The sequence below is a fragment of the Euprymna scolopes genome, chromosome 18 (assembly GCF_053919585.1).
Source record: "Euprymna scolopes isolate OS-2025 chromosome 18, ASM5391958v1, whole genome shotgun sequence".
NCBI classification, from domain to species: domain Eukaryota; kingdom Metazoa; phylum Mollusca; class Cephalopoda; order Sepiida; family Sepiolidae; genus Euprymna; species Euprymna scolopes.
Genome location: NC_136499.1, coordinates 128,254,525 through 128,268,628, shown reverse-complemented (window position 1 = coordinate 128,268,628; position 14,104 = coordinate 128,254,525). Strand labels below are relative to the sequence as shown.

Sequence of the window (14,104 nt, the reverse complement as noted above, 5' to 3'; positions counted from 1 at the left end):
TTCAAAGGAAATGCTTACAGCACCTGATATTCCCAAGCGGTCACCCATCTAAGTACTGACACGGCTCTACGTTGCTTAACTACGGGGATCGGACGAGAACCGGTGTTTTCAACGTGATATGGCCGTAAGCGAAGACGTGCGATAATTTTAACTATTACAATTTCAATATTTATTTACGAAATCTGATAATGTAATGATATTTTGTGTTTTGTTTTTTTATCTAATATTTTACATTAAAATCGAACGCATTTTTATGAGTTTTCCAAAAATTCAGGGTAAATGCTTACAGCACCTGGTATTCCCAAGCGGTCACCCATCTAAGTACTGACACGGCTCTACGTTGCTTAACTTCGGGGATCGGACGAGAACCGGTGTTTTCATCGTGATATGGCCGTAAGCAGAGATGTGCGATAATTTTAACTATTACAATGTCAATATTTATTTACGAAATTTGATAATGTAATGATATTTTGTTTTTTTTACCTAATATTTTACATTAAAATCGAACGCATTTTTATGAGTTTTTCCAAAAATTCAGGGGAAATGCTTACAGCACCTGGTATTCCCAAGCGGTCACCCATCTAAGTACTGACCAGGCTCTACGTTGCTTAACTTCGGGGATCGGACGAGAACCGGTGTTTTCAACGTGATATGGCCGTAAGCGAAGACGTGCGATAATTTTAACTATAACAATTTCAATATTTATTTACGAAATCTGATAATGTAATGATATTTTGTTTTTTGTTTTTTTATCTAATATTTTACATTAAAATCGAACGCATTTTTATGAGTTTTTCCAAACCTTCTGGGGAAATGCTTACAGCACCTGGTATTTCCAAGCGGTCAGCAATCTAAGTACTGACACGGCTCTACGTTGCTTAACTTCGGGGATCGGACGAGAACCGGTGTTTTCAACGTGATATGGCCGTAAGCGAAGACGTGCGATAATTTTAACTATTACAATTTCAATATTTATTTACGAAATCTGATAATGTACTCATATTTTGTTTTTTGTTTTTTTATCTAATATTTTACATTAAAATCGAACGCATTTTTATGAGTTTTTCCAAAAATTCAGGGGAAATGCTTACAGCACCTGCTATTCCCAAGCGGTCACCCATCTAAGTACTGACCAGGCTCTACGTTGCTTAACATCGGGGATCGGACGAGAACCGGTGTTTTCAACGTGATATGGCCGTAAGCGAAGACGTGCGATAATTTTAACTATTACAATTTCAATATTTATTTACGAAATCTGATAATGTAATGATATTTTGTTTTTTGTTTTTTTATCTAATATTTTACATTAAAATCGAACGCATTTTTATGAGTTTTTCCAAAGATTCAGGGGAAATGCTTACAGCACCTGGTATTCCCAAGCGGTCACCCATCTAAGTACTGACAGGGCTCTACGTTGCTTAACTTCGGGGATCGGACGAGAACCGGTGTTTTCAACGTGATATGGCCGTAAGCGAAGACGTGCGATAATTTTAACTATTACAATTTCAATATTTATTTACCAAATCTTATAATGTAATGATATTTTGTGTTTTGTTTTTTTATCTAATATTTTACATTAAAATCGAACGCATTTTTATGAGTTTTCCAAAAATTCAGGGTAAATGCTTACAGCACCTGGTATTCCCAAGCGGTCACCCATCTAAGTACTGACACGGCTCTACGTTGCTTAACTTCGAGGATCGGACGAGAACCGGTGTTTTAAACGTGATATGGCCGTAAGCAGAGATGTGCGATAATTTTAACTATTACAATTTCAATATTTATTTACGAAATTTGATAATGTAATGATATTTTGTTTTTTTTACCTCATATTTTACATTAAAATAAAACGCATTTTTATGAGTTTTTCCAAAAATTCAAACGAAATGCTTACAGCACCTGGTATTCCCAAGCGGTCACCCATCTAAGTACTGACACGGCTCTACGTTGCTTAACTTCGGGGATCGGACGAGAACCGGTGTTTTCATCGTGATATGGCCGTAAGCAGAGATGTGCGATAATTTTAACTATTACAATTTCAATATTTATTTACGAAATTTGATAATGTAATGATATTTTGTTTTTTTTACCTAATATTTTACATTAAAATAAAACGCATTTTTATGAGTTTTTCCAAACATTCAGGGGAAATGCTTACAGCACCTGGTATTCTCAAGCGGTCACCCATCTAAGTACTGACCAGGCTCTACGTTCTACACTTCGGGGATCGGACGAGAACCGGTGTTTTCAACGTGATATGGCCGTAAGCGAAGACGTGCGATAATTTTAACTATAACAATTTCAATATTTATTTACGAAATCTGATAATGTAATGATATTTTGTTTTTTGTTTTTTTATCTAATATTTTACATTAAAATCGAACGCATTTTTATGAGTTTTTCCAAACCTTCTGGGGAAATGCTTACAGCACCTGGTATTTCCAAGCGGTCAGCCATCTAAGTACTTACACGGCTCTACGTTGCTTAACTTCGGGGATCGGAGGAGAACCGGTGTTTTCAACGTGATATGGCCGTAAGCGAAGACGTGCGATAATTTTAACTATTACAATTTCAATATTTATTTACGAAATCTGATAATGTACTCATATTTTGTTTTTTGTTTTTTTATCTAATATTTTACATTAAAATCGAACGCATTTTTATGAGTTTTTCCAAAAATTCAGGGGAAATGCTTACAGCACCTGCTATTCCCAAGCGGTCACCCATCTAAGTACTGACCAGGCTCTACGTTGCTTAACATCGGGGATCGGACGAGAACCGGTGTTTTCAACGTGATATGGCCGTAAGCGAAGACGTGCGATAATTTTAACTATTACAATTTCAATATTTATTTACGAAATCTGATAATGTAATGATATTTTGTTTTTTGTTTTTTTATCTTATATTTTACATTAAAATCGAACGCATTTTTATGAGTTTTTCCAAAGATTCAAAGAAAATGCTTACAGTACCTGGTATTCCCAAGCGGTCACCCATCTAAGTACTGACACGGCTCTACGTTGCTTAACTTCGGGGATCGGACGAGAACCGGTGTTTTCAACGTGATATGGCCGTAAGCGAAGACGTGCGATAATTTTAACTATTACAATTTCAATATTTATTTACCAAATCTTATAATGTAATGATATTTTGTTTTTTGTTTTTTTATCTAATATTTTACATTAAAATCGAACGCATTTTTATGAGTTTTCCAAAAATTCAGGGTAAATGCTTACAGCACCTGGTATTCCCAAGCGGTCACCCATCTAAGTACTGACACGGCTCTACGTTGCTTAACTTCGAGGATCGGACGAGAACCGGTGTTTTAAACGTGATATGGCCGTAAGCAGAGATGTGCGATAATTTTAACTATTACAATTTCAATATTTATTTACGAAATTTGATAATGTAATGATATTTTGTTTTTTTTACCTCATATTTTACATTAAAATAAAACGCATTTTTATGAGTTTTTCCAAAAATTCAAACGAAATGCTTACAGCACCTGGTATTCCCAAGCGGTCACCCATCTAAGTACTGACACGGCTCTACGTTGCTTAACTTCGAGGATCGGACGAGAACCGGTGTTTTAAACGTGATATGGCCGTAAGCAGAGACGTGCGATAATTTTAACTATTACAATTCCAATATTTATTTACCAAATCTGATAATGTAATGATATTTTGTTTTTTTTACCTAATATTTTACATTAAAAAAAAACGCATTTTTATGAGTTTTTCCAAAAATTCAAAGGAAATGCTTATAGCACCTGGTATTCCCAAGCGGTCACCCATCTAAGTACTGACCAGGCTCTACGTTGCTTAAATTCGCGGATCAGACGAGAACCGGTGTTTTCAACGCGATATGGCCGTAAGCGAAGACGTCCCATAATTTTAACTATAACAATTTCAATATTTATTTACGAAATCTGATAATGTAATGATATTTTGTTTTTTGTTTTTTTATCTAATATTTTACATTAAAATCGAACGCATTTTTATGAGTTTTTCCAAAAATTCAGGGGAAATGCTTACAGCACCTGGTATTCCCAAGCGGTCACCCATCTAAGTACTGACCAGGCTCTACGTTGCTTAACTTCGGGGATCGAAGAGAACCGGTGTTTTCAACGTGATATGGCCGTAAGCGAAGACGTCCCATAATTTTAACTATTACAATTTTAATATTTATTTACGAAATCTGATAATGTAATGATATTTTGTTTTTTGCTTTTTTATCTAATATTTTACATTAAAATCGAACGCATTTTTATGAGTTTTTCCAAAAATTCAGGGTAAATGCTTACAGCACCTGGTATTCCTAAGCGGTCACCCATCTAAGTACTGACACGGCTCTACGTTGCTTAACTTCGAGGATCGGACGAGAACCGGTGTTGTCAACGTGATATGGCCGTAAGCAGAGACGTGCGATAATTTGAACTATTACAATTTCAATATTTATTTACGAAATCTGATAATGTACTCATATTTTGTTTTTTTTACCTAATATTTTACATTAAAATAAAACGCATTTTTATGAGTTTTTCCAAAAATTCAAAGGAAGTGCTTACATCACCTGGTATTCCCAAGCGGTCACCCATCTAAGTACTGACACGGCTCTACGTTGCTTAACTTCGCGGATCAGACGCGAACCGGTGTTTTCAACGTGATATGACCGTAAGCGAAGACGTGCGATAATTTTAACTATAACAATTTCAATATTTATTTACGAAATCTGATAATGTAATGATATTTTGTTTTTTGTTTTTTTATCTAATATTTTACATTAAAATCGAACGCGTTTTTATGAGTTTTTCCAAAAATTCAGGGGAAATGCTTACAGCACCTGTAGCAGTGTCAGAAATTTCGTGAAAATAGTGAATAATTCCACCCCATCTTTCCAAGCTTATAACTCCTCGAAAAATGTAATTCAAGCCCTAATTTTTTTTTTCAATTAAAGGAGTAAGGACCAAGGTTTTATTTAAAAAAAAAACAAAACAAAACAATGTGTTTTTTTTTTTTTAAAAGGTTTTAAACTTCGGACTTTACAGGTAAATTTCTAAAAAACTGATTTTTTTTTTGTTTTAAATTTGAATATATTATTTATTGACCTTTTCTCTTCAATTTGTGATATATAAACCTATTAAACATAAATTAATTATTTACTTTTTAATAGACATTTCAAAATGAGAGGCGTAAATTATTCGACCCCCTATCTTTCTAAGCTTATAACTCCTCGAAAAATGTAATTCAAGCCCTAATTTTTTTTTCAATTAAAGGAGCAAGGACCAAGGTTTCATTAAAAAAAAAAAAAAAAGACAAAAAGAAAAAATGTGTTCTTATAAAATAAGGTTTTAAACTTCGGACTTTACAGGTAAATTTCTAAAAAACTGATTTTTTTTTTGTTTTAAATTTGAATATATTATTTATTGACCTTTTCTCTTCAATTTGTGATATATAAACCTATTAAACATAAATTAATTATTTACTTTTTAATAGACATTTCAAAATGGGGGGGGGCGTGAAAATGGGGGGGGGCGTGAAAATGGGGGGGCGTGAATTTAAAAAAAACGTTTGTCTAAAATATTATATTCGGTTTATTGGAAAGAACATAAAATTTCACATTGACCCTGAAAATATCGTAAAAATAGAATCAATAGAAAAATTTTGATAGATTTTTAAAATTTAAAAATTTAAAAATATTGAGTTTAAAAATTGAAAAATATTGAGTTCGGAAAATTCATTACTGTTTTAAAAAAAAATAAATATATTTTTATTACTTTTAAAACAACTGTAATAGTTTATTTTGGAAGTATAATCCATAAAGAAAATAAATAACCCACTTTTAACAGAGAAATTACGAGATTTTTATATTGTATTCGCAGTTTCGTGTTAGGGGTGTCAAAAATTCCTACAAAAATTCTGATACTGCTACAGCACCTGGTATTCCCAAGCGGTCACCCATCTAAGTACTGACCAGGCTCTACGTTGCTTAACTTCGGGGATCGGACGAGAACCGGTGTTTTCAACGTGATATGGCCGTAAGCGAAGACGTGCGATAATTTTAACTATTACAATTTCAATATTTATTTACGCAATCTGATAATGTAATGATATTTTGTTTTTTTATCTAATATTTTACATTAAAATCGAACGCATTTTTATGAGTTTTTCCAAAGATTCAGGGGAAATGCTTACAGCACCTGGTATTCCCAAGCGGTCACCCATCTAAGTACTGACACGGCTCTACGTTGCTTAACTTCGGGGATCGGACGAGAACCGGTGTTTTCATCGTGATATGGCCGTAAGCAGAGATGTGCGATAATTTTAACTATTACAATTTCAATATTTATTTACGAAATTTGATAATGTAATGATATTTTGTTTTTTTTACCTAATATTTTACATTAAAATAAAACGCATTTTTATGAGTTTTTCCAAAAATTCAAAGGAAATTCTTACAGCACCTGGTATTCCCAAGCGGTCACCCATCTAAGTACTGACCAGGCTCTACGTTGCTTAACTTCGCGGATCAGACGCGAACCGGTGTTTTCAACGTGATATGGCCGTAAGCGAAGACGTCCCATAATTTTAACTATAACAATTTCAATATTTATTTACGACATCTGATAATGTAATGATATTTTGTTGTTTGTTTTTTTATCTAATATTTTACATTAAAATCGAACGCATTTTTATGAGTTTTTCCAAAAATTCAGGGGAAATGCTTACAGCACCTGGTATTCCCAAGCGGTCATCCATCTAAGTACTGACCAGGCTCTACGTTGCTTAACTTCGGGGATCGGACGAGAACCGGTGTTTTCAACGTGATATGGCCGTAAGCGAAGACGTGCGATAATTTTAACTATTACAATTTCAATATTTATTTACGAAATCTGATAATGTAATGATATTTTGTTTTTTGTTTTTTTATCTAATATTTTACATTAAAATCGAACGCATTTTTATGAGTTTTTCCAAACATTCAGGGGAAATGCTTACAGCACCTGGTATTCCCAAGCGGTCACCCATCTAAGTACTGACACGGCTCTACGTTGCTTAACTTCGGGGATCGGACGAGAACCGGTGTTGTCAACGTGATATGGCCGTAAGCGAAGACGTGCGATAATTTTAACTATTACAATTTCAATATTTATTTACGAAATTTGATAATGTAATGATATTTTGTTTTTTGTTTTTTTATCTAATATTTTACATTAAAATCGAACGCATTTTTATGAGTTTTTCCAAACATTCAGGGGAAATGCTTACAGCACCTGGTATTCCCAAGCGGTCACCCATCTAAGGACTGACACGGCTCTACGTTGCTTAACTTCGGGGATCGGACGAGAACCGGTGTTTTCAACGTGATATGGCCGTAAGCGAAGATGTGCGATAATTTTAACTATTACAATTTCAATATTTATTTACCAAATCTGATAATGTAATGATATTTTGTTTTTTTATCTAATATTTTACATTAAAATCGAACGCATTTTTATGAGTTTTTCCAAACATTCAGGGGAAATGCTTACAGCACCTGGTATTCCCAAGCGGTCAGCCATCTAAGTACTGACACGGCTCTACGTTGCTTAACTTCGGGGATCGGACGAGAACCGGTGTTTTCAACGTGATATGGCCGTAAGCGAAGACGTGCGATAATTTTAACTATTACAATTTCAATATTTATTTACGAAATTTGATAATGTAATGATATTTTTTTTTTTTTACCTAATATTTTACATTAAAATAAAACGCATTTTTATGAGTTTTTCCAAAAATTCAAAGGAAATGCTTACAGCACCTGGTATTCCCAAGCGGTCACCCATCTAAGTACTGACCAGGCTCTACGTTGCTTAACTTCGCGGATCAGACGAGAACCGGTGTTTTCAACGCGATATGGCCGTAAGCGAAGACGTCCCATAATTTTAACTATAACAATTTCAATATTTATTTACGAAATCTGATAATGTAATGATATTTTGTTTTTTGCTTTTTTATCTAATATTTTACATTAAAATCGAACGCATTTTTATGAGTTTTTCCAAAAATTCAGGGGAAATGCTTACAGCACCTGGTATTCCCAAGCGGTCATCCATCTAAGTACTGACCAGGCTCTACGTTGCTTAACTTCGGGGATCGGACGAGAACCGGTGTTTTCAACGTGATATGGCCGTAAGCGAAGACGTGCGATAATTTTAACTATTACAATTTCAATATTTATTTACGAAATCTGATAATGTAATGATATTTTGTTTTTTGTTTTTTTATCTAATATTTTACATTAAAATCGAACGCATTTTTATGAGTTTTTCCAAACATTCAGGGGAAATGCTTACAGCACCTGGTATTCCCAAGCGGTCACCCATCTAAGTACTGACACGGCTCTACGTTGCTTAACTTCGGGGATCGGACGAGAACCGGTGTTTTCAACGTGATATGGCCGTAAGCGAAGACGTGCGATAATTTTAACTATTACAATTTCAATATTTATTTACGAAATTTGATAATGTAATGATATTTTGTTTTTTGTTTTTTTATCTAATATTTTACATTAAAATCGAACGCATTTTTATGAGTTTTTCCAAACATTCAGGGGAAATGCTTACAGCACCTGGTATTCCCAAGCGGTCACCCATCTAAGGACTGACACGGCTCTACGTTGCTTAACTTCGGGGATCGGACGAGAACCGGTGTTTTCAACGTGATATGGCCGTAAGCGAAGATGTGCGATAATTTTAACTATTACAATTTCAATATTTATTTACGAAATCTGATAATGTAATGATATTTTGTTTTTTTATCTAATATTTTACATTAAAATCGAACGCATTTTTATGAGTTTTTCCAAACATTCAGGGGAAATGCTTACAGCACCTGGTATTCCCAAGCGGTCAGCCATCTAAGTACTGACACGGCTCTACGTTGCTTAACTTCGGGGATCGGACGAGAACCGGTGTTTTCAACGTGATATGGCCGTAAGCGAAGACGTGCGATAATTTTAACTATTACAATTTCAATATTTATTTACGAAATTTGATAATGTAATGATATTTTTTTTTTTTTACCTAATATTTTACATTAAAATAAAACGCATTTTTATGAGTTTTTCCAAAAATTCAAAGGAAATGCTTACAGCACCTGGTATTCCCAAGCGGTCACCCATCTAAGTACTGACCAGGCTCTACGTTGCTTAACTTCGCGGATCAGACGAGAACCGGTGTTTTCAACGCGATATGGCCGTAAGCGAAGACGTCCCATAATTTTAACTATAACAATTTCAATATTTATTTACGAAATCTGATAATGTAATGATATTTTGTTTTTTGCTTTTTTATCTAATATTTTACATTAAAATCGAACGCATTTTTATGAGTTTTTCCAAAAATTCAGGGGAAATGCTTACAGCACCTGGTATTCCCAAGCGGTCACCCATCTAAGTACTGACACGGCTCTACGTTGCTTAACTTCGAGGATCGGACGAGAACCGGTGTTTTCAACGTGATATGGCCGTAAGCAGAGACGTGCGATAATTTTTACTATTACAATTTCAATATTTATTTACGAAATCTGATAATGTAATGATATTTTGTTTTTTGTTTTTTTATCTAATATTTTACATTAAAATCGAACGCATTTTTATGAGTTTTTCCAAACATTCAGGGGAAATGCTTACAGCACCTGGTATTCCCAAGCGGTCACCCATCTAAGTACTGACACGGCTCTACGTTGCTTAACTTTGGGGATCGGACGAGAACCGGTGTTTTCAACGTGATATGGCCGTAAGCGAAGACGTGCGATAATTTTAACTATTACAATTTCAATATTTATTTACCAAATCTGATAATGTAATGATATTTTGTTTTTTGTTTTTTTATCTAATATTTTACATTAAAATCGAACGCATTTTTATGAGTTTTTCCAAAGATTCAGGGGAAATGCTTACAGCACCTGGTATTCCGAAGCGGTTACCCATCTAAGTACTGACACGGCTCTACGTTGCTTAACTTCGGGGATCGGACGAGAACCGGTGTTTTCATCATGATATGGCCGTAAGCAGAGATGTGCGATAATTTTAACTATTACAATTTCAATATTTATTTACGAAATTTGATAATGTAATGATATTTTGTTTTTTTTACCTCATATTTTACATTAAAATAAAACGCATTTTTATGAGTTTTTCCAAAAATTCAAACGAAATGCTTACAGCACCTGGTATTCCCAAGCGGTCACCCATCTAAGTACTGACACGGCTCTACGTTGCTTAACTTCGGGGATCGGACGAGAACCGGTGTTTTCACCGTGATATGGCCGTAAGCAGAGACGTGCGATAATTTTAACTATTACAATTTCAATATTTATTTACGAAATTTGATACTGTAATGATATTTTGTTTTTTTTACCTAATATTTTACATTTAAATAAAACGCATTTTTATGAGTTTTTCCAAAAATTCAAAGGAAATGCTTACAGCACCTGGTATTCCCAAGCGGTCACCCATCTAAGTACTGACCAGGCTCTAGGTTGCTTAACTTCGCGGATCAGACGAGAACCGGTGTTTTCAACGCGATATGGCCGTAAGCGAAGACGTCCCATAATTTTAACTATAACAATTTCAATATTTATTTACGAAATCTGATAATGTAATGATATTTTGTTTTTTGCTTTTTTATCTAATATTTTACATTAAAATCGAACGCATTTTTATGAGTTTTTCAAAAAATTCAGGGGAAATGCTTACAGCACCTGGTATTCCCAAGCGGTCACCCATCTAAGTACTGACCAGGCTCTACGTTGCTTAACTTCGGGGATCGGACGAGAACCGGTGTTTTCAACGTGATATGGCCGTAAGCGAAGACGTGCGATAATTTTAACTATTACAATTTTAATATTTATTTACGAAATCTGATAATGTAATGATATTTTGTTTTTTGTTTTTTTATCTAATATTTTACATTAAAATCGAACGCATTTTTATGAGTTTTTCCAAAAATTCAGGGGAAATGCTTACAGCACCTGGTATTCCCAAGCGGTCACCCATCTAAGGACTGACACGGCTCTACGTTGCTTAACTTCGAGGATCGGACGAGAACCGGTGTTTTCAACGTGATATGGCCGTAAGCAGAGACGTGCGATAATTTTAATTTTATTTTGTTTTTTTTACCTAATATTACAGTTTCAATATTTATTTACGAAATCTGATAATGTAATGATATTTTGTTTTTTGTTTTTTTATCTAATATTTTACATTAAAATCGAACGCATTTTTATGAGTTTTTCCAAACATTAAGGGGAAATGCTTACAGCACCTGGTATTCCCAAGCGGTCACCCATCTAAGTACTGACACGGCTCTACGTTGCTTAACTTCGGGGATCGGACGAGAACCGGTGTTTTCAACGTGATATGGCCGTAAGCGAAGACGTGCGATAATTTTAACTATTACAATTTCAATATTTATTTACGAAATCTGATAATGTAATGATATTTTGTTTTTTGTTGTTTTATCTAATATTTTACATTAAAATCGAACGCATTTTTATGAGTTTTTCCAAAGATTCAGGGGAAATGCTTACAGCACCTGGTATTCCCAAGCGGTCACCCATCTAAGTACTGACACGGCTCTACGTTGCTTAACTTCGGGGATCGGACGAGAACCGGTGTTTTCAACGTGATATGGCCGTAAGCGAAGACGTGCGATAATTTTAACTATTACAATTTCAATATTTATTTACGAAATCTGATAATGTAATGATATTTTGTTTTTTGTTGTTTTATCTAATATTTTACATTAAAATCGAACGCATTTTTATGAGTTTTTCCAAAGATTCAGGGGAAATGCTTACAGCACCTGGTATTCCCAAGCGGTCACCCATCTAAGTACTGACACGGCTCTACGTTGCTTAACTTCGGGGATCGGACGAGAACCGGTGTTTTCACCGTGATATGGCCGTAAGCAGAGACGTGCGATAATTTTAACTATTACAATTTCAATATTTATTTACGAAATTTGATAATGTAATGATATTTTTTTTTTTTTACCTAATATTTTACATTAAAATAAAACGCATTTTTATGAGTTTTTCCAAAAATTCAAAGGAAATGCTTACAGCACCTGGTATTCCCAAGCGGTCACCCATCTAAGTACTGACCAGGCTCTACGTTGCTTAACTTCGCGGATCAGACGAGAACCGGTGTTTTCAACGCGATATGGCCGTAAGCGAAGACGTCCCATAATTTTAACTATAACAATTTCAATATTTATTTACGAAATCTGATAATGTAATGATATTTTGTTTTTTGCTTTTTTATCTAATATTTTACATTAAAATCGAACGCATTTTTATGAGTTTTTCCAAAAATTCAGGGGAAATGCTTACAGCACCTGGTATTCCCAAGCGGTCACCCATCTAAGTACTGACACGGCTCTACGTTGCTTAACTTCGAGGATCGGACGAGAACCGGTGTTTTCAACGTGATATGGCCGTAAGCAGAGACGTGCGATAATTTTTACTATTACAATTTCAATATTTATTTACGAAATCTGATAATGTAATGATATTTTGTTTTTTGTTTTTTTATCTAATATTTTACATTAAAATCGAACGCATTTTTATGAGTTTTTCCAAACATTCAGGGGAAATGCTTACAGCACCTGGTATTCCCAAGCGGTCACCCATCTAAGTACTGACACGGCTCTACGTTGCTTAACTTTGGGGATCGGACGAGAACCGGTGTTTTCAACGTGATATGGCCGTAAGCGAAGACGTGCGATAATTTTAACTATTACAATTTCAATATTTATTTACCAAATCTGATAATGTAATGATATTTTGTTTTTTGTTTTTTTATCTAATATTTTACATTAAAATCGAACGCATTTTTATGAGTTTTTCCAAAGATTCAGGGGAAATGCTTACAGCACCTGGTATTCCCAAGCGGTCACCCATCTAAGTACTGACACGGCTCTACGTTGCTTAACTTCGGGGATCGGACGAGAACCGGTGTTTTCAACGTGATATGGCCGTAAGCAGAGACGTGCGATAATTTTAACTATTACAATTTCAATATTTATTTACGAAATCTGATAATGTAATGATATTTTGTTTTTTTTACCTAATATTTTACATTAAAATAAAACGCATTTTTATGAGTTTTTCCAAAAATTCAAAGGAAATGCTTACATCACCTGGTATTCCCAAGCGGTCACCCATCTAAGTACTGACACGGCTCTACGTTGCTTAACTTCGCGGATAAGACGCGAACCGGTGTTTTCAACGTGATATGGCCGTAAGCGAAGACGTGCCATAATTTTAACTATTACAATTTCAATATTTATTTACGAAATCTGATAATGTAATGATATTTTGTTTTTTTGTTTTTTTATCTAATATTTTACATTAAAATCGAACTCATTTTTATGAGTTTTTCTAAAGATTCAGGGGAAATGCTTACAGCACCTGTTATTCCCAAGCGGTCACCCATCTAAGTACTGACACGGCTCTACGTTGCTTAACTTCGGGGATCGGACGAGAACCGGTGTTTTCATCGTGATATGGCCGTAAGCAGAGATGTGCGATAATTTTAACTATTACAATTTCAATATTTATTTACGAAATTTGATAATGTAATGAAATTTGTTTTTTTTTACCTAATATTTTACATTAAAATAAAACGCATTTTTATGAGTTTTTCCAAAAATTCAAAGGAAATGCTTACAGCACCTGGTATTCCCAAGCGGTAACCCATCTAAGTACTGACCAGGCTCTACGTTGCTTAACTTCGGGGATCGGACGAGAACCGGTGTTTTCAACGTGATATGGCCGTAAGCGAAGACGTGCGATAATTTTAACTATTACAATTTCAATATTTATTTACGAAATCTGATAATGTAATGATATTTTGTTTTTTTATCTAATATTTTACATTAAAATCGAAGGTATTTTTATGAGTTTTTCCAAAGATTCAGGGGAAATGCTTACAGCACCTGGTATTCCCAAGCGGTCACCCATCTAAGTACTGACACGGCTCTACGTTGCTTAACTTCGGGGATCGGACGAGAACCGGTGTTTTCATCGTGATATGGCCGTAAGCGAAGACGTGCGAT

The 14,104-nt window shown here is 34.6% G+C and overlaps 42 non-coding genes and 7 pseudogenes across 42 annotated transcripts; all 49 read right to left on the bottom strand.

Moving 5' to 3' along the window:
* Positions 1-11: 11 nt before the first annotated feature.
* LOC145301025 (5S ribosomal RNA) lies at positions 12-130 on the bottom strand. The gene has a single exon (XR_013873228.1). It is a non-coding gene; the product is annotated as a 5S ribosomal RNA (ribosomal RNA).
* A 150-nt stretch (positions 131-280) lies between these two features.
* Positions 281-399, bottom strand: LOC145300996 (5S ribosomal RNA). The gene has a single exon (XR_013873199.1). It is a non-coding gene; the product is annotated as a 5S ribosomal RNA (ribosomal RNA).
* A 145-nt stretch (positions 400-544) lies between these two features.
* LOC145299363 (5S ribosomal RNA) lies at positions 545-663 on the bottom strand. The gene has a single exon (XR_013871622.1). It is a non-coding gene; the product is annotated as a 5S ribosomal RNA (ribosomal RNA).
* A 151-nt stretch (positions 664-814) lies between these two features.
* LOC145301437 (5S ribosomal RNA) lies at positions 815-933 on the bottom strand (annotated as a pseudogene).
* Positions 934-1,084: 151 nt separating this feature from the next.
* On the bottom strand, positions 1,085-1,203 carry LOC145300780 (5S ribosomal RNA). Its single transcript, XR_013872991.1, has one exon. It is a non-coding gene; the product is annotated as a 5S ribosomal RNA (ribosomal RNA).
* A 151-nt stretch (positions 1,204-1,354) lies between these two features.
* Positions 1,355-1,473, bottom strand: LOC145300657 (5S ribosomal RNA). Its single transcript, XR_013872871.1, has one exon. It is a non-coding gene; the product is annotated as a 5S ribosomal RNA (ribosomal RNA).
* A 150-nt stretch (positions 1,474-1,623) lies between these two features.
* LOC145301180 (5S ribosomal RNA) lies at positions 1,624-1,742 on the bottom strand. The gene has a single exon (XR_013873381.1). It is a non-coding gene; the product is annotated as a 5S ribosomal RNA (ribosomal RNA).
* A 145-nt stretch (positions 1,743-1,887) lies between these two features.
* On the bottom strand, positions 1,888-2,006 carry LOC145300995 (5S ribosomal RNA). Its single transcript, XR_013873198.1, has one exon. It is a non-coding gene; the product is annotated as a 5S ribosomal RNA (ribosomal RNA).
* Positions 2,007-2,151: 145 nt separating this feature from the next.
* Positions 2,152-2,269, bottom strand: LOC145301424 (5S ribosomal RNA; annotated as a pseudogene).
* A 151-nt stretch (positions 2,270-2,420) lies between these two features.
* LOC145301333 (5S ribosomal RNA) lies at positions 2,421-2,539 on the bottom strand (annotated as a pseudogene).
* A 151-nt stretch (positions 2,540-2,690) lies between these two features.
* On the bottom strand, positions 2,691-2,809 carry LOC145300779 (5S ribosomal RNA). Its single transcript, XR_013872990.1, has one exon. It is a non-coding gene; the product is annotated as a 5S ribosomal RNA (ribosomal RNA).
* Positions 2,810-2,960: 151 nt separating this feature from the next.
* LOC145300915 (5S ribosomal RNA) lies at positions 2,961-3,079 on the bottom strand. Its single transcript, XR_013873122.1, has one exon. It is a non-coding gene; the product is annotated as a 5S ribosomal RNA (ribosomal RNA).
* Positions 3,080-3,229: 150 nt separating this feature from the next.
* Positions 3,230-3,348, bottom strand: LOC145301179 (5S ribosomal RNA). Its single transcript, XR_013873380.1, has one exon. It is a non-coding gene; the product is annotated as a 5S ribosomal RNA (ribosomal RNA).
* A 145-nt stretch (positions 3,349-3,493) lies between these two features.
* LOC145301178 (5S ribosomal RNA) lies at positions 3,494-3,612 on the bottom strand. The gene has a single exon (XR_013873379.1). It is a non-coding gene; the product is annotated as a 5S ribosomal RNA (ribosomal RNA).
* Positions 3,613-3,757: 145 nt separating this feature from the next.
* LOC145301415 (5S ribosomal RNA) lies at positions 3,758-3,876 on the bottom strand (annotated as a pseudogene).
* A 151-nt stretch (positions 3,877-4,027) lies between these two features.
* On the bottom strand, positions 4,028-4,145 carry LOC145300900 (5S ribosomal RNA). The gene has a single exon (XR_013873108.1). It is a non-coding gene; the product is annotated as a 5S ribosomal RNA (ribosomal RNA).
* A 151-nt stretch (positions 4,146-4,296) lies between these two features.
* LOC145301266 (5S ribosomal RNA) lies at positions 4,297-4,415 on the bottom strand. The gene has a single exon (XR_013873465.1). It is a non-coding gene; the product is annotated as a 5S ribosomal RNA (ribosomal RNA).
* A 145-nt stretch (positions 4,416-4,560) lies between these two features.
* LOC145301453 (5S ribosomal RNA) lies at positions 4,561-4,679 on the bottom strand (annotated as a pseudogene).
* A 1,246-nt stretch (positions 4,680-5,925) lies between these two features.
* LOC145301081 (5S ribosomal RNA) lies at positions 5,926-6,043 on the bottom strand. Its single transcript, XR_013873282.1, has one exon. It is a non-coding gene; the product is annotated as a 5S ribosomal RNA (ribosomal RNA).
* A 144-nt stretch (positions 6,044-6,187) lies between these two features.
* LOC145300994 (5S ribosomal RNA) lies at positions 6,188-6,306 on the bottom strand. The gene has a single exon (XR_013873197.1). It is a non-coding gene; the product is annotated as a 5S ribosomal RNA (ribosomal RNA).
* A 145-nt stretch (positions 6,307-6,451) lies between these two features.
* LOC145301274 (5S ribosomal RNA) lies at positions 6,452-6,570 on the bottom strand. The gene has a single exon (XR_013873472.1). It is a non-coding gene; the product is annotated as a 5S ribosomal RNA (ribosomal RNA).
* A 151-nt stretch (positions 6,571-6,721) lies between these two features.
* On the bottom strand, positions 6,722-6,840 carry LOC145299889 (5S ribosomal RNA). Its single transcript, XR_013872131.1, has one exon. It is a non-coding gene; the product is annotated as a 5S ribosomal RNA (ribosomal RNA).
* A 151-nt stretch (positions 6,841-6,991) lies between these two features.
* On the bottom strand, positions 6,992-7,110 carry LOC145300816 (5S ribosomal RNA). Its single transcript, XR_013873027.1, has one exon. It is a non-coding gene; the product is annotated as a 5S ribosomal RNA (ribosomal RNA).
* A 151-nt stretch (positions 7,111-7,261) lies between these two features.
* LOC145301111 (5S ribosomal RNA) lies at positions 7,262-7,380 on the bottom strand. Its single transcript, XR_013873312.1, has one exon. It is a non-coding gene; the product is annotated as a 5S ribosomal RNA (ribosomal RNA).
* Positions 7,381-7,524: 144 nt separating this feature from the next.
* LOC145301059 (5S ribosomal RNA) lies at positions 7,525-7,643 on the bottom strand. Its single transcript, XR_013873260.1, has one exon. It is a non-coding gene; the product is annotated as a 5S ribosomal RNA (ribosomal RNA).
* A 145-nt stretch (positions 7,644-7,788) lies between these two features.
* Positions 7,789-7,907, bottom strand: LOC145300946 (5S ribosomal RNA). The gene has a single exon (XR_013873153.1). It is a non-coding gene; the product is annotated as a 5S ribosomal RNA (ribosomal RNA).
* A 151-nt stretch (positions 7,908-8,058) lies between these two features.
* LOC145299888 (5S ribosomal RNA) lies at positions 8,059-8,177 on the bottom strand. Its single transcript, XR_013872130.1, has one exon. It is a non-coding gene; the product is annotated as a 5S ribosomal RNA (ribosomal RNA).
* Positions 8,178-8,328: 151 nt separating this feature from the next.
* LOC145300503 (5S ribosomal RNA) lies at positions 8,329-8,447 on the bottom strand. Its single transcript, XR_013872721.1, has one exon. It is a non-coding gene; the product is annotated as a 5S ribosomal RNA (ribosomal RNA).
* A 151-nt stretch (positions 8,448-8,598) lies between these two features.
* LOC145301110 (5S ribosomal RNA) lies at positions 8,599-8,717 on the bottom strand. Its single transcript, XR_013873311.1, has one exon. It is a non-coding gene; the product is annotated as a 5S ribosomal RNA (ribosomal RNA).
* Positions 8,718-8,861: 144 nt separating this feature from the next.
* On the bottom strand, positions 8,862-8,980 carry LOC145301058 (5S ribosomal RNA). The gene has a single exon (XR_013873259.1). It is a non-coding gene; the product is annotated as a 5S ribosomal RNA (ribosomal RNA).
* A 145-nt stretch (positions 8,981-9,125) lies between these two features.
* LOC145300945 (5S ribosomal RNA) lies at positions 9,126-9,244 on the bottom strand. Its single transcript, XR_013873152.1, has one exon. It is a non-coding gene; the product is annotated as a 5S ribosomal RNA (ribosomal RNA).
* A 151-nt stretch (positions 9,245-9,395) lies between these two features.
* Positions 9,396-9,514, bottom strand: LOC145301013 (5S ribosomal RNA). The gene has a single exon (XR_013873216.1). It is a non-coding gene; the product is annotated as a 5S ribosomal RNA (ribosomal RNA).
* Positions 9,515-9,665: 151 nt separating this feature from the next.
* On the bottom strand, positions 9,666-9,784 carry LOC145300961 (5S ribosomal RNA). The gene has a single exon (XR_013873167.1). It is a non-coding gene; the product is annotated as a 5S ribosomal RNA (ribosomal RNA).
* Positions 9,785-9,935: 151 nt separating this feature from the next.
* Positions 9,936-10,054, bottom strand: LOC145301396 (5S ribosomal RNA; annotated as a pseudogene).
* Positions 10,055-10,199: 145 nt separating this feature from the next.
* Positions 10,200-10,318, bottom strand: LOC145301028 (5S ribosomal RNA). The gene has a single exon (XR_013873231.1). It is a non-coding gene; the product is annotated as a 5S ribosomal RNA (ribosomal RNA).
* Positions 10,319-10,463: 145 nt separating this feature from the next.
* On the bottom strand, positions 10,464-10,582 carry LOC145301256 (5S ribosomal RNA). Its single transcript, XR_013873456.1, has one exon. It is a non-coding gene; the product is annotated as a 5S ribosomal RNA (ribosomal RNA).
* Positions 10,583-10,733: 151 nt separating this feature from the next.
* LOC145299362 (5S ribosomal RNA) lies at positions 10,734-10,852 on the bottom strand. The gene has a single exon (XR_013871621.1). It is a non-coding gene; the product is annotated as a 5S ribosomal RNA (ribosomal RNA).
* A 151-nt stretch (positions 10,853-11,003) lies between these two features.
* LOC145301267 (5S ribosomal RNA) lies at positions 11,004-11,122 on the bottom strand. Its single transcript, XR_013873466.1, has one exon. It is a non-coding gene; the product is annotated as a 5S ribosomal RNA (ribosomal RNA).
* A 174-nt stretch (positions 11,123-11,296) lies between these two features.
* LOC145300502 (5S ribosomal RNA) lies at positions 11,297-11,415 on the bottom strand. Its single transcript, XR_013872720.1, has one exon. It is a non-coding gene; the product is annotated as a 5S ribosomal RNA (ribosomal RNA).
* A 151-nt stretch (positions 11,416-11,566) lies between these two features.
* LOC145300501 (5S ribosomal RNA) lies at positions 11,567-11,685 on the bottom strand. The gene has a single exon (XR_013872719.1). It is a non-coding gene; the product is annotated as a 5S ribosomal RNA (ribosomal RNA).
* A 151-nt stretch (positions 11,686-11,836) lies between these two features.
* Positions 11,837-11,955, bottom strand: LOC145301027 (5S ribosomal RNA). The gene has a single exon (XR_013873230.1). It is a non-coding gene; the product is annotated as a 5S ribosomal RNA (ribosomal RNA).
* Positions 11,956-12,100: 145 nt separating this feature from the next.
* Positions 12,101-12,219, bottom strand: LOC145300943 (5S ribosomal RNA). Its single transcript, XR_013873150.1, has one exon. It is a non-coding gene; the product is annotated as a 5S ribosomal RNA (ribosomal RNA).
* Positions 12,220-12,370: 151 nt separating this feature from the next.
* LOC145301012 (5S ribosomal RNA) lies at positions 12,371-12,489 on the bottom strand. Its single transcript, XR_013873215.1, has one exon. It is a non-coding gene; the product is annotated as a 5S ribosomal RNA (ribosomal RNA).
* Positions 12,490-12,640: 151 nt separating this feature from the next.
* Positions 12,641-12,759, bottom strand: LOC145300960 (5S ribosomal RNA). Its single transcript, XR_013873166.1, has one exon. It is a non-coding gene; the product is annotated as a 5S ribosomal RNA (ribosomal RNA).
* A 151-nt stretch (positions 12,760-12,910) lies between these two features.
* Positions 12,911-13,029, bottom strand: LOC145300499 (5S ribosomal RNA). The gene has a single exon (XR_013872717.1). It is a non-coding gene; the product is annotated as a 5S ribosomal RNA (ribosomal RNA).
* Positions 13,030-13,174: 145 nt separating this feature from the next.
* LOC145301476 (5S ribosomal RNA) lies at positions 13,175-13,293 on the bottom strand (annotated as a pseudogene).
* A 152-nt stretch (positions 13,294-13,445) lies between these two features.
* On the bottom strand, positions 13,446-13,564 carry LOC145301198 (5S ribosomal RNA). Its single transcript, XR_013873399.1, has one exon. It is a non-coding gene; the product is annotated as a 5S ribosomal RNA (ribosomal RNA).
* A 145-nt stretch (positions 13,565-13,709) lies between these two features.
* On the bottom strand, positions 13,710-13,828 carry LOC145299589 (5S ribosomal RNA). The gene has a single exon (XR_013871841.1). It is a non-coding gene; the product is annotated as a 5S ribosomal RNA (ribosomal RNA).
* Positions 13,829-13,972: 144 nt separating this feature from the next.
* Positions 13,973-14,091, bottom strand: LOC145300992 (5S ribosomal RNA). Its single transcript, XR_013873196.1, has one exon. It is a non-coding gene; the product is annotated as a 5S ribosomal RNA (ribosomal RNA).
* Positions 14,092-14,104: the final 13 nt, after the last annotated feature.